The sequence below is a fragment of the Panthera tigris genome, chromosome B2 (assembly GCF_018350195.1).
Source record: "Panthera tigris isolate Pti1 chromosome B2, P.tigris_Pti1_mat1.1, whole genome shotgun sequence".
Taxonomy (NCBI): Eukaryota; Metazoa; Chordata; class Mammalia; order Carnivora; family Felidae; genus Panthera; species Panthera tigris.
Genome location: NC_056664.1, coordinates 60,004,159 through 60,018,005, shown reverse-complemented (window position 1 = coordinate 60,018,005; position 13,847 = coordinate 60,004,159). Strand labels below are relative to the sequence as shown.

The following is a 13,847-nucleotide window of genomic DNA, read 5'->3' as shown; positions in this document are numbered from 1 at the left end:
TTTTTATTTTTAAAGATATCACAGTTCCCAAATATAGGCATGATCTGTAATTTCTTACACATTTTTATTTAAATTAACTTATGTCTTACCCTGTGTTCCCAATGCACCAAGTTTATGAGATTTTAAACTCAGACATTTTTAGACATTGCCAGCTAGTATGACAGGGTTTCAATCTTAACCAAGTCATAAAGCAGCTGGGAAGAACCACTGACTACATTCCATTGCTCCACTCCAGTATAACTTGAGATAGCCACTCTTCTGCCTTCTGGTTCCTTCAGATCAGGTAACCCAGTGTTGATGTGTGGTCATTATAGGGACCTCAGACTCTTTTGTGAGTCTGAGTCATTCACTGCCTAGAATACTTTTTTTTGAGTGTTAAATTTAGTCAATACCCTCTGAGAACTCTGGTGCTTCTGTCTTCCCGGTTTGAGAGTTCTCTAAAAAACATAAACACTTCAGAACATCTTTTAAATCAAAGTTCCTAGAAATTTGTGCACCAAAGACCCTTTTGATATTCTGATGATGCATATGGATCCATCCTCAGAATAATGTATTTAAAGAAAACAAATGAAAAGATGACCAATTATATTGGAATACATTATCAAAATATTCTAAAAATATTGTGATACGATAATACATGAGTACCTTCATTAACATATTAACAAGTGTTATCAATATATAGATGATTCTTATTATTACAATGATTTTGAAGCAGCAATAACCATCAAAATTATTTTGACATATATGTAACAAGTATGACACGATACAAAATATATATAATTTTTATTGGTAACAAGGTCCCAGGTAACTGTTAGTACTGTTGAGATTTGTTTTCACATTAATAATTGAAAAAAATGCTAAATTGTAGTTGGGGCTAATCGGGAAAAAAATGAAAAAGGTTTTAATGTTTTACATTTACAGAACCCCTAAGTTCTCATCTATGGGTCCCCAATTAAGAATTCCCTCTTTATATAATTTAGGGTTTTACAAAATTCAGCAAGTATCAGAAACTTCCTGTTGTTTTATCTTGCCACTCTTGATGCTATTACCTGAGACAAGGTATCACAAAACCTGGCTTTCTGATTAATCAGTAAAAAGAGAATTTCAATGAAGACAAAATCAATTTAATAGTTTGCTATATAATTTTGCCATATATATTTTTTCATAGGATTAAGATCCAATCTGCTTACCCCTCTCAAAAAGTAATCCTTCTGTTGTATGGCTCTAAATTCTGAAATATGCCAGACTCAATAGAGGAAAATACAGCTTTAGAAATAGTCAGGGAAACAAGCAATGTTAAACAATCCTCACGCAGCACAGCACTGCTGCATAAATCCACAAAAATCCCATGGCTCTTCAATTTCTCCAAGTGCCTATTTCTCACATGCTTCACACCTGGTTTTTATAAACTGTACTTTGCCTCTACTGCCAGAATCCTTGTCACCTGCTCCATGTTATTTTCTCTGCACGTATATGTCTCTCTGACCAGAGGGGCTACCACAGAGGAAGACTTTAATTCCATTAGGGGTTTGGCACTAGCAGGGTCCAGGTTTAGCCTCAGGGAAGCTTTCCTTTTTAGTCTTACCATTCTAATTACACCTCAACTGCCTTCAAATTTGGGCAGGTTTCTAAAATTTACTGTGAGGTCCTGAAATAACAGTGGCTCTTGGAATTAAATTTGCGGCTTGCACTATAAGCGTGGTAATAGCTTTGAATGTTCAGAACCTTCATTCTCATCATGGTGTTCTATTTTCTCCATAATAATCACCTAGGCTCTGTTTCTTCATAGAACCAATCCCTACTTAGCTATATGGATGGGCTGAGAGTTGTCACTATCCAGCTTTAAATTTGTAGAGTTCCCAGTGAGAGGTCTCCACATCCATTCTTCTATCCTAGATGAAATGTTGGTTTAATTTACTATTTTAATTAGCATTTTGTGAGAGCTGTATAATTTTATCTGAAATGTAATTAGGAGTTGGGTTTGATGTGAAGTAGAGTGAAGTGGGTACTATGGATTGGGCAAGAAAGACAGAATGAAGATGTCAGAGCTAAGAATATTCAAGCCAAGTTTACGTTGCTCTACCAAATATAATTGTAAAGAAATAGAGAATTGATGTTAGGGATATTTTTTTAGTGAGTCAGATGTTGACTCATTTCTTGTTATATCCACTGGCTTGAAACTATCAAAAAATCAACAGTGGAGAAAAATTTTAAAAACATTTTAAGTGCTTTTTCCGTTAGAAAATGGAACGTTTTTCCAAAAATAATAGTAGAACCAAGGAATGTGCATGATAATTAACTGCCACTGAATGAGGAAAATGACTTCAATATGGAAGTACTAGATGTGAAAAAATAAAATACATGAAGAGATGGAATTACTGATTGTTCTACACAGAGTAAGCAAAACTGAATATCTTCATCTTTAGAGACTTCTTTCCTATTTTCTATAGAATAATCTTCTTTCTTACCCTTCACACTTACACTAGTTTTGACTTACTCAGGTGTAAAGGAACTTAGTTCTACATATAAGCTTTATTAACTGTAGTCCAAGCAGACAAGAGGAGATATAGGGTCTCTCACAGATGTATGTGATGGTTGGTTTAAGTCGTGTCTCCATGATACACAGTAGTCCTCCCTTATCTGTAGTTTTGCTTTACATGGTTTCAGTTACCCATGGTCGATTGCAGTCCAGAAGCATAATATCATCCTTCTAACATATCATCGAGTGGTCAATAGTAGCCTAACACATTGTCCCAATGCCTCTGTCATTCACCTCACTTCATCTCATCACGTAGGCATTTTATCATCTCATTTTATCCCAAGAAGAAAAGTGAGTACAGCACAATAAGATATTTTGAGAGAGACCACATTCACATAATTTTTATTACAGTATATTGTTTTGATTGTTCTATTTTATTATTGGTTATTGCTGTTAATCCCTTGCTGTGCCTAACTTATAATTAAACTCTATCATATATGTATAGGAAAAAACACAGTATATGTAGGTTTCAATACTATCTTCAATTTCAGGTATCCACTGAGGGTCTTGAAATGTATCCCCTGTGGATAAGGGGAAATACTGTCTGTGCAGTGCTATCCCCAAACCTGCCAGTGAGGCATAAAACAGTCTGTACTTTCTATTTCATAAAACATACATGATAGATGTGGACAATCTCATTCACAAATTTTGCCTTTGATTTTTTTAATAACAAAACAATGTTGGAAATAGAATAAAAGGAAGTGAAAGAGAGCAGTATTTGAAGGCAAATTTGGATGTTCTGAGGTGATTATGATTCATCAGTCAGAAAGCAGAGTGTCCAAGAAACTGTCACAAATAGCAGCATCCTATGGAAACAGATCCCTAGAGGTCAAAGACATGTCTTCTGCCTCCAAGTTGTTTACTCCACTCAGCCTGTAATGGTTCCACCAATCTGTATATAACTGAACAAATCTAAAAAATGAAACTTGATAATGGCTACAATTTATAGCTATTTAAATTGCTAGAAATAATGACATTTTAAGTGATGACAATGATACTGTAACAATTTTTTGTTTTAGAAATTTTTTTTAAAATTATACTTAGGTAAAATGCCCAGAGCTAATACAAGGATATAAAGAACAATTTCATTATCAGTCAATGCAATCAAAATAAAGAAAACTAAAAAGAGTTATCAGTGTGAGGGGAAAATGAAATACTTCATGAGTCCTACACAGGCTCCATTGGTTTAAATGAAAAGGAAAAAAATAGAATGGATTAAAATGTCCGTCTTTAGTTTTTAATAAGTTCTGGAAATCACATGCTTAATATTAGCTAATAAATAGTGGTTTTAGTACCTCTAAAATGGACATTTGTAATAGCAGAGTAATCTTAAAAGTATTTTACATATATGGAAGTAAATAGTGTTCATTTGTGATATTTATCAGTAAAATTGTATCAAATGTTATAATTTTCAAAATATAGGCATGATATCTTGCAAATAAATGTGTGAGATATGCTATGTAGGAACTAAGCACATACTAAGATAAGATGATAAAGAATCTGTGGTATATCTGACTTTTTTTTTTATTTCTTTCCACCTTCTTTCTTTCCTTCCTACATCCATTTTTCTTTCCTTCCATGTTCCCCATTTCTTCTATCTTTCTTTTTATTTTTAATTCAGAATTCATTGATCATTTTTATCAGTCCAGACTCTGGACTAGTGATTAAGAGCAACATAAAATATAGTGCTAAATTTGGAATAACTCAATATTTTGGTAGAGAAAGGCTTACAGAAGAGTATATTTTATGAAATGCTGTGTGCTATATCATAGCTCTCTGCAGGAAGCTGTTGGACACAGAAAATGAAAGAATGATGAAAACTGAAAAGTTCAGAAAATTGGTAAGTTTGAAGTAAGATTGCATTATTTAGATAATCACAAAGAGTTCAGCATGTTGAAGTTATTGTGTGATCAACAAAGATGTGAAGAGAGAGATAGGCTGCATAACATCTGGAGGAGAACTGAGTAAGTTTAAAGAGTTTTAGAGAGAGAAATTCATCCATTGACTGAATTAAGTCAATGAATCCATTAGAAACTCAATCTAGTAAAAATTATTTTGGGTCCCTCTTAGGTCATTTTCCCATTTTTTTTTCTTATTTCACAAAATGTGATTATGTGTTCAATATTCATCTCCTTATTAAATGATAGACTATAATTGAGTTTATTCTTTTAGTAAAAATGGGAATATATTTATATTATGATTGCTATAGTACCAATACCAATCACAGTGCCTATCACGGGATAGGTGATCAATATTATTTACTAAATGAATAAACAGATTATTTTAGTCTAGTCTATGAGGAATTTATAGTTACATACTTTGTAGGTATTATTGTTAGAATAATGTGGAAGGAGGAATTATAAAGATACCTCCAAGATTTCTGTTCTCTGGTTATTCAGTCAAATGCTAATCTTAAGTCTGTGAATGGACTTTATAGATATAATTAAGGCAACTAACTAGATAAACTTAAGATTTCGGAGATTGTTCTGGGTTATCCAGGGAAGCTAAATGTAATCACGTGAATCCTTAAAAGCAAAAGAAGACAGAAAAGTCAAATGGAGAGATGTAGTGGAGGAGAAATCTTAGAGATTCAAAGCATGAAGGGGAATCAACATACAGGTTTCAAAGGGAGGCCGCATGGAAAATATGAGAAATAATATGAGCCCTCTCTAGGTTCAAAGGCTGGCCTGGCTGATAGCCTAGAAGAAAACAGAGACCTCAGTCCTACAATTGCCAAGAAACTGAATCGGGTCATTAACCTGAATGAGCTTGGGAGGAGATTCATCTCCAGAGTCTACAGGAAGGAATGCCCTGTTAACATCTTGGTTTTAGTCTTGTGAAATCCAGAATAAAGGACCCAGCTAAGTCATACCATGTCCAGAACTGTGACTCATGGAACTGTGAGATAATAAATGGATGTTAATTTAAACTTCAAAATTTGTGGTAATTTGTTATAGCTCCTAAAACAAGCAGTAATAATATTCTTTCCTTAAAATAAATATTATGAGAAAGAAAACTTTGAATAATGTCTCAAATATTCAAATTTTACTTCATTTTAACGCACACTAAATAAAGATCTATTATGTTTCCAACATGATGCTTTTCAAAGCGAGAGAGAAGAAAATATTTGACTGAGAATTATACTGTCAGAACTCAGGGGTCATTACTATCATCCCTCTCAAGCATCCTGAGTACTGTATCCTATCACAGGCTTACAAGTACGATGACTATGGAAAAGAAAGGGATGGGGTATCTGTTTAATGCGAAAGGAGAGTGAAGAGAGAGGGTTTGTCTGTTGGTCTCAGTAGTCTCAGCGAAGTACAAGATTCTGTGCTGAGTATGAAGCAGTCAGGATTAAGTATGGAATTTAAGCAGAATCTGAGAAAATAATTGAACCATGACACATTATAAAGGTTGCTGGGAGTTCCAAAGAATAAGATGATGACAAAGTATTTACCGTTTTACTTGTTGCACCTCACTCATCCCAGAAAACTCAGGCCACGTCATTCAAAGAATTTTCTGCAAATCAGGAGTTGTTGGGTTTTGTTTGTTTGTTTTTTAATTTCTGCTTCTGTTTTGTTTTGTTTTGTTTTGGCAAAAAAATGGATATGCTCTTTTAGAAAGAGAAGATAACTTAGATTTTCTATGTTGATTTAAATTGGTTAGATCAATAAATAGCCCGAACAAGCATGAAACTAGGATTCAACTCCTAATGCTTAACATATGAAAAAGTAGTGAACCAAATCAAATTTACTAAAATCTATAAATATGTAAAACAAAATCAGTGTAAATTAATGGCAAACCTGATGTGACTGATCATGTTGTTTTGCGGGATGAAACAATTTACCATGAGATGAAGTTGGCACCCATGGCTTTGGAGTTTTGGCGTTCATCCTGACATGCATTTGCATGTGTTCTCTGCAGCTTTGCAAAAGCTATATGGGCCTTTCCCTGCCTTAAATACAAGTAATTTATTTACAAGTAATCTTGTCATTTTATTATTCTCTTATTATCCTATCATAATTAAATACAGACTGCTTTATACCAACATATTTCTAAAGGTATAGGCATTATATTATCCACATTTTCTAAATATGCTTATATTAATTTTAAAATCAAACACTATGTATTTTATTTCAGAATAAATTAATAATGAATATATGTATATGATTAAATAAATGATAAAACAAATAAGCAACATAATGATTATAGACTGACAGATAAATCTTCCTCCTGCTGATCCCCCAGTCCTTCATCCCCCACATTGAGTCAAATATTGTAATTCTTACCATTCTAGAAATCACTTGTTTATGTATATTTATGTTGCAAGTGTGTGCATGTACAATTAATATACACACATCCCTTTATTATACAAGTGAAAGCGGCTCTGGATCTTGTTATCTCCACATAATAAGAAGTCTTTAACATTTTCTCTTATCAGTTCCTGAAGATTTACTTGATTGTTCTAGCAGCTATAGAGTATTCCATTTGTTTTAAAACAGTTGTTTGTTTGTTTGTTTGTTTGTTTGTTTATTTATTTATTTATTTATTTATTTATTTATTTTGAGAGGGGGTTTGCAGAAAGAGAGAAGGAAAGAGAGAGAGAATCCCAAGCAGGCTCCGCACTAACAGCATGGAGCCTGAAGCAGGCTGGATCTCACAAACCACATTGAACAATTTTATGAGGGCATTTATCCACTGTCATAGTATCATACAGAATATTTTCACTGCTCTAAAAATCCTCTTGCTCCACCTATTCATCCTATATTAATTTGCAGGCCATCTACAGAATGAAAAGGTACGGAACACTAAAGTAGTGCCCTGGAAAGGAGTTTGTGATATATTTTTCTAGAGGTTCTATAGTGGGTGAAGTGAAATTTCACTTTAAACTTATGAGACTTATGTTGTTCCAGAGCAAACTGACAATCACTGTGCTTTCTTACATAGCAGAAAATGGGGAGAGAAATGAGTATGCAGAACTGCCAAAAACCTTGGGTTTCCCCATAGACTGGTGGACCCCGTTGAGATCTCATGGTCTACAATAATCAGGGAGAAAAATAAAGCATGTACAACTGCTCTTTCATGGAAAACACCAATGAAGACAGAAATGTTATTTATTTAGAGGATTTCGTTTAACGTAAATGATTGAGGAAAGGAGATGGAAGAAGATTGAATTAAAAAAAAGAGGATGAAGAAAGGTAATTTTTTTTTTTTAAGTAAGAAATGGCAGGAGAAGGGAGAAAGCTAAATAAAGAAATGTAGAGGAGAGACACAAAAACTGGATAAGAAAATTAAATTCAGGGTCAGAGTCTTGGAATTTAATGGTAATAAAAAAAAAAAGAAGCAATAGCAGAACATTGGCCAGATTTTAATATTCAGACAGCATCAAAATAGTTTTCACTTACACTTTTCATAAGAGTTATGGTTTGAATTCAATATCTTCTATAATTTGGCTGCAACAGTGTGGAGTTTTTAAATTTCCATTTCATTTACAGGTTTTAAAGTTGGCTGCAAAAATCTGTTCCCAAACAAAACTCAGACCTACCAAAAGAATTAAACATATTTTATGTACTTTCAAGACAGTTGTATCTCTCCCCCCAAAAAAATTTAAAAAATAAAAGTGTAATATTACCAGTCTCCTACTCTTACACATGGCTAAGATAGGAAAAGATTTTGATGTCAAGCATTATATATGCCATTTACCCTTCAGTAAAATAAAATAAACATTTAACCACATTGAGATAGTGATGTTTATAAAGAGCCTCATATATGCTGGTATTTTTAGATGTATTTTATGATGTATTCATAAATAATGGATCTATAACATGCAAATATATTGCTGAAATGTATTTCTAACATGCTTGGAAAGAGATGCTGTGCTTTTAAAGCACATGTTTTGAATTTTATTAACAATAACACAACATGTGGTTAGCCTTTTATTATCTGCTTTATAGAGGGCACTTACTAGAGATATTTTATTCATACTTTATTGTCACATAAAAAATTAAGTTTGTGCACAAGAAATAGTCTACCAAGTTATCTTATATCATTATGTCAGGTTAAAACAAAAATCTATATCTTTATTCCTTAAGAAACACTAATGGAAGATATTGATAGGTAAGTGATAGGCAGATAAAGATACATAGATACATTTAAGAATTGGTTAATATATACAACATATGGTTCAGATTAAACAAAATTGATCATATTTAGCAATGTTCATTCAAATAGTTATTATGATTCTTTATTAAAACAGTTATAATTATTACATCACAACTTTATTTACAATAGGGACCTTATTTATATCCTTGTAAAGTTTCTGAAGTCTAGTAGGAACTATATTAATAAATCCTTAAAAATTAAAATAATAAAATATATTCTAATATTAAGTCTTCCAAATTATGCTATTCTTGCTAATTCATAAACCATTTATTATTGAAGAATACAGTAGAGTCTAAACACCTGGTAAATGAATTTTCATTGAATAAATAGATAATTATAAAATAACATAATATAAAGTCAAGGTGTCCTTAATTCATACCGGTTCAATATAATTAACATTCTGTATTATTTTTCATTATAAACATATTTTAAATGCAAAATATATATTAATTAATTAAGTTTCATCTTGTAATTAATGTTTTATACTGTACTTCAATAAAGGGGACAATATTTTATGGGTACCTTTCGATCATTGACTTAGCTGACCATAGCTATTATGTGTTATGGCTTGTATATAATTAAATGGATTCATACAAGGCAGTAAAATGCCAGAAAATTAAGAATATTTTTCAGATGATTTTCATTGTATTAAAAGTATTCTCATCTCTTCTCTTTTTTGTTTACTTAGGCAAGGGAGTATGTCTTCCTCCAAACAGATAAGGAGTTTGAATTACCTCAAACATGGTGGAACTCCTCCATACCTGTGGGCCTATGTGCACCGATCCAGTATTTCCCATGTAGTTTTATATCCTCTTTGGTGAATGAAATAACTTTTTGTGTTATATCATATATGTGAGATATATATATATATATATATATCATATATGTGATATATATATATATATCATATGCTTTAAAAACATAACCAAATTGACCACATTTTGAAAACCTCTGCTTTAGTAATTCAAAACAAAATAATGATCTATGTAATGTTTGAATGAGGGATTTTTCTTTATTTTTTGTTTTTTGTAATTATTCATGAATCAAGTCTTGTCAAAATATAACCAGTAATATATTTCAAAGATTACTTTTTATTTTTATTACAAATATATACATGAGTAGCACATAATCCATGTAAAATCTAAAAATAAAAAAAAATGGAAGGAGGAAAAAAAGTGATAACCCACAAAAACCCCAAATATAATTAACATTGTGGTTATATGTCATTCTTAATTATATGTTTTTTTTCACGCTTTTAAGTAAGGTTGAAGTCCCACTACCTTTGACAATAATGTATAATTCTTTTGAATCACATAATGGAATCATAAAGGGTTTTATCTCAAAGATATCAAAGTTAATGAAACATTCTTATTTTAAATATGAATACACATACCTAAAAGTAGAATATCTCATACAGTAATTATTATACAATAAAGTTTAATGTGTGGTCATCTCCAGAATTAAGCAGGCCTACATATTTTAAATTTTTCTGATTTGATCATTGAAACCTTTATTTTATTGCAATTACAAAATGATTTTTTTATAGTGATGTGAATAATTTCCTGTGAGTTTTAACCAATGGCATTTAACTTATGTGACTTGCTCACATGGTTTTGCCAAATAATTTTTTGAAAGAAAATGGATGAAGGAACCAAATCAACATAAAAAAAGTGCTCAAGATCACTAATCATCAGGGATATCACCTCACACCTGTTAGGATGGCTATTATCAAAAAAAAAAAAAAAAGATAAAAATTGTTGGTGAGAATGTGAAGGGAAAGAAACCTGTACACTGTTGCTGGGAATGTAAACTGGTGCATTCACCATGGAAAACAGTATGGAGACTCTTAAAAAAAATGAAAAATAGTATATCATATAATCCAGCAATCCCACCTGTAGGTATGTTTTTTGATTAATTTTGTTTATAATATCTTCTTTAATTCTCCTCAGAACACACATTAATTGAAAAAAATACCATATCATGCAGAAGTAAAATGAATAATTGAAAAATAACCCATCTATAACAGCATCCTAAAGAACAAAGCTATTATTTTTTAGTAAAGCCTGAGACCAAGTTCAGTCAGTGGTGGGATATGCCCATATCATTATGCCTCTTTTAAAAAATTTAATTAGACATACTTGCTCCACAGAATGTTATTTGATGTTTTCTCATCAACCTTAATTACAAAGATAGTGTTCTAAAGTACCTCAACAATATTGTTTTCTTAATTCTTTCATATATAATAATTTTGCTGTTTTGTGATCCTTTTTTCATTAAAAATTCTAGCTGATGATTATTACCATATAGAAATACAATTAATTATAACTGATTAATTAATTATAACTTATTTATTTTGTAACCAACCACTATACTGAGCTTTCTTATTAGCGTCAATATGTCATGTCATTACCAAAAATGATAAAACTGCCTCTTCCTTTCCATTATTTTATAATGCACAAGTATATTTCTTCTTGCATTATCCAGAACTTCTATATAATTGTGAAATAACATTAAGAGAAAAGATATTTGTATTGTCACTATGTCTAATGCTGATTGCCTCTGGGTGTTCAACACTAAATTTGACCATGCAGATTGATTTTAAATAATATTTACCATGCTAAATACATATCTTCAATTACTAATTTTCTTTAAAAACTATCATTTTTCAAATCAGGAGAAAATTCAAAGTTTTTATTTAACACATTTTGTAATATATTACAAATGACCAATTGGTTTTGTTCATTTAACTGGTAGATTTAAGATATTAGATTATTAGACTCCCCAGTGCTTATATGTCCTTTTTGTTATATTGTCTCTGATAACTTACATTTGCTGTTATTTCTCATATATTTTATGTTGTTATTTTTCACACTAATTTTATAATATGTTATCGGAATTTTTTCCATCTATATTCACAGATTTTTACTTATAAGTGTACTTTCTTACACTCTTCATATGCTATGATATATAGATGTGTTAAATTTTTAAATATATAGCATTTAAATTACTAATATCATTGAGATTTATAAATACTTTAGTATATATTTTATCTACTACTTGATACTACCATTTTATATTCATGTTATACAATATCTATATCATTCCTAATATAGGTCTTTATGTTTTCCCTATATTTCTCTATATTGTTATCATATTATTCTCTGTATTGTTATACACTTTTACCATTTATGATTGTGGTGTATGTTTATTACTATTATCTAAGAATGATAATGCTCTATGATTCATATCCACATATCTTATATCCACCATTTAAGCAGATATTTATATTTTTGTGAAGTTATAATATCTATTAGAAAAACTAATTGCAGTAAATTTGTTCTTAAAGTATAGCATACTTGTGCATATATAAAACCATTTATGTTTGAATTTTTAGAGGATTTATAATTTATTAAGACAGAAATAATTCTTAAATGAACAGTAGTGTATATAAGTCTTCTGTAAATTTATGATTTTTCTTTTGGATATATTAATGGAAGTAATAGATGGCTCAATTATAATAATGAACACTTAAGGGTCTTCATACACATTACAAACTGACTTCCAAAATAAGTTAAATAAAGCAAAGCCTAAGAGTTTCCCTTAAATCATTTCATTACATTTTATTACTGTTACAAAAATGTCTGCAAATTGAAAATATCAATGAGAATTTTTTGTCCCACTTAGTATTACATCAATTATCAATGAGATTAAAAATGGCTTCTTAAGGGGCGCCTGGGTGGCGCAGTCGGTTAAGCGTCCGACTTCAGCCAGGTCACGATCTCGCGGTCCGTGAGTTCGAGCCCCGCGTCAGGCTCTGGGCTGATGGCTCGGAGCCTGGAGCCTGTTTCCGATTCTGTGTCTCCCTCTCTCTCTGCCCCTCCCCCGTTCATGCTCTGTCTCTCTCTGTCCAAAAATAAATAAAAAACGTTGAAAAAAATTTAAAAAAAAAAAAAAAAAAAAAAAAAAAAAAATGGCTTCTTAAGATTTTCCATTTATCCCCTTTTGAAAATGTATTCTTCACCTTAATTGACCTTTTGTTAGTTATGCATGTGTAGTGTACTATCTTTAGGAACCAGTCCGTTCTTTTTAGCATGACATTCATAGAAGCTTGAAAGTAGATTCATGCCCCATTTCTGGAAAGCACACCTGCAGTACTCTGCAGAGTAAATTGCTCTGTGTAGTGGAGAGTGGGAACCTGTTATGAAACAGGGCCAGTCAAAACTGATCCCTGTAATCAACATAATGTTGATAATATAAGGACTTCTTAGGGGTTACTAAGCCCAAAGGGGTAAAATTTGGGACTTTTTATACTCAAGTTTCAAGATCAAGTGGAGAAGGCTAAATGTACTATGAGAAAGTGAGGGCAACACAGAGAAGGAAGCAAAGCTAAGAGAGAGAAAAGGAGAAGAGCTAGCAGAAAAGGTAGGGGAACAGAGAAGAATGAGAGACGGAGGCTTGATTCCATTATGTAAGCTTTGCATTCTTCTGCATATGAGGTTGCATCTGTTGTTGGAGTAGTTAATATAGATCAATAAAGTTCCTTCTGTCTTGAACTGGTTTGACCTCAATATCTTATCTGTGTACAGAAACATACAGACATTGATAGCATAAGCCGAATATTTTAACAGCAAACTAAATTGTAGAATCAACAAATTCAAGTTCTGAGAAGTAGCAGAAAGTATTTCCAATTTGACCGGAATTTGATAATACTTTTTATATAGCCACAAATAAGCTGCTTAAATTCCTTTCTTTTTCATCTTTAAGTAGTTGTTGCTGTTGTTGGTTTGTTTTTACTTTAGAGAGAGAAAGCACAAGTGGGGAATAGGGAGAGAGAGAATCTTAAGTAGGCTCTACCCTCAGTGTGGAGCCCAGAGAGGAGCTCAATCTCAAGACCCTGGGATCATGACCTGGGCCAAAATCAAGAGTCAGACACTCAAACGACTGAGCCACACAGGCATCCTCTTTTACAGCCTTAAATTTTGATGATACTAAAGGTCTTCTTTCTCCCATTCTTCCCCCTCCTCCTCTTCTTCTTCTTGATTATAGTTGACACACAATGTCACATTAATTTCAGGCGTGTGCTTGGTGATCCTGTTTTCATTCAACCATCTAAAATGGGCAGGTTAATTCTAGTTAAGAGTAGTAA

The 13,847-nt window shown here is 31.9% G+C and overlaps 1 long non-coding RNA gene across 1 annotated transcript; it reads left to right on the top strand.

The window, feature by feature from the left end:
- Positions 1-1,825: 1,825 nt before the first annotated feature.
- On the top strand, positions 1,826-5,414 carry LOC122238401. Its single transcript, XR_006217315.1, has 3 exons — positions 1,826-1,903; positions 4,312-4,379; positions 5,213-5,414. It is a non-coding gene; the product is annotated as an uncharacterized LOC122238401 (long non-coding RNA).
- The last annotated feature ends 8,433 nt before the right edge of the window (positions 5,415-13,847 follow it).